Source organism: Miscanthus floridulus, chromosome 6, assembly GCF_019320115.1.
Source record: "Miscanthus floridulus cultivar M001 chromosome 6, ASM1932011v1, whole genome shotgun sequence".
In the NCBI taxonomy this organism is placed as follows: Eukaryota; Viridiplantae; Streptophyta; class Magnoliopsida; order Poales; family Poaceae; genus Miscanthus; species Miscanthus floridulus.
The window spans coordinates 94,002,282-94,004,266 of record NC_089585.1 but is presented as its reverse complement, the minus strand read 5'-3'; the positions used below and the strand labels follow the sequence as shown (position 1 = coordinate 94,004,266).

The 1,985-nt window shown below is 38.0% G+C and overlaps 1 non-coding gene across 1 annotated transcript; it reads right to left on the bottom strand.

The window, feature by feature from the left end:
• Positions 1–1,112: 1,112 nt before the first annotated feature.
• On the bottom strand, positions 1,113–1,221 carry LOC136462173 (small nucleolar RNA R71). The gene has a single exon (XR_010760691.1). It is a non-coding gene; the product is annotated as a small nucleolar RNA R71 (small nucleolar RNA).
• Positions 1,222–1,985: the final 764 nt, after the last annotated feature.

Genomic DNA, 1,985 nt, shown 5'->3' with positions numbered 1-1,985 from the left:
TAGAAAGGAGTACTCTGAGTGATTTATCATTATCAATGATCAATACTTATCATATATATATCTTATCCTATGACTTACCCCTGTTTTGAGTAGAATATTGGTTATGGTTTACTTCTCCATCAATAGTATAAGTTATCAATACTTGTCCATGCTAGACCTTCCCTATGGTAAAAATATAAATAACGATACCTGGAATACTCTCGGATGAAGTGCTACAATAGTATAATTATCTGTGCGCTTGCAGATTCATTTTTATTCGTATCTATATATTCTTCTTAGTCACATAAATTAATAAAGAACTATTTAGAATTATTCTAGTAGTAATGCTAGGTAGTACCAACAAATATCTCTAGCAACATCACTAGGGATGACAACCTAGTAAAGTAATGTTAGGAGATATAGGTTTATAATAGGTGGCTATTAAAACAAGTGACAAGTAAATAAATACCAACAAGCATTTTTGGCGTCATTGCCAGGGAAGGTAGCTAGACAAAGGAAGTATTGATAAACTTATGCTTATCGATGTGATCGAGATAAACCACTAACCTCTGCACAACAGGTTTACCCTTGTTTTGTCTACTTGTGTATCTTATGTAGGGTAATGTATGACCGGTTTTGACCTTCCAACAAACAACGTTGACGTTCTAGAAGCACTACTTAAGAGGACTAAGGCTAAACTCAAAAAAGTTTTAGCTTTAGAGTTAGAAGACAACTATATAAGGCGAAGCTTAACACCAGAATTTAAAGCCATGGCTGACTAGACTCTCTGTGAATTCTTTGCTCCAACCACTGCCAACATTTAGACTAGTCCCACAGTCAATGTGGGAGACAATGGATTTGAGCTCAAGCTGGCTCTCATCAACATGGTGCAAGCGAGCTAGTTTTGTGGAAAGGCACATGAAGATGCGAGTGCACATCTCCAATGCTTTCTGGAGATCTGCAACACTTTCACCATCAAGGGAGTAACCAAGGATGACATACTACTTGCCTCTTCCTATTTTCACTTTTAGGGAAGGCGAAGCAGTGGTTCTACACCAACAAAGGCAGAAACACTATATGGGATAATTGCTCCACTGCCTTCCTAGCAAAGTTCTTTTCCATGGGTAAGACCAATGCTCTACGTGGGAGAATTTCAAGTTTTTAGCAGCAACATGATGAATCTGTCCCTGAGGCATGGGAATGCTTTCAAGACTATATATCAGAATGTCCTCATCATGGGATGGAGAATTGGCTACTCATGCAGACATTCTACCATGGGTTGACCAACAGTACCCATGAGACCATGGATGCTGCTGCTGGAGGTGCATTCTTGTCACTTATACTTCTAGCTACGATCACTCTTTATCACACCCAATTTTGCATAACAAAACCAAGTGCTCATATATGTGCGCCCAGGATGTCCAAACACACATATAATCTCAAATTGCAATAATATCAAATTAAAGTACTTTATTACATCACATATTTCATCACATAGTTATCATAAGTCTTGCTCATCAGCAACATTATTACATAGAGTAGAAGACTAAGCCCAAACGCCATAGGGACTCCAACTGGGGGACATCACCCTAGTAATCCTAGACATCTTCTGGAAACTCTTTATACACATTATCTGTTACCCATCTAGGATTTCCATTGAATGTAAAACAAGTGTAAGCGCACCATGCTTAGCAAGTATATCAAAGGATCTATGAGGCTTAAAGGCTAGACATGGTTTGACTATGGTTAGCAATTTTAGTGGGTCAAGTTTTAGCATCCTGAATCACTACTTTAGTGAATAAACCCAATCCAAGTGATAATAATGAATAATCAAGATTATGTCAATTCCCAACCATCCTTAGTAACCAATAATCATGAAGGATCTAGATCGCTCATATCCGTGAGCACGGCTATTATAACAAGTTAAATATTTCTGCAAAAATTGTACAACTTTACCTAACGAGCCATGATTCCCAATGTTGGGGTTTGCAAAGCCCACATCACCT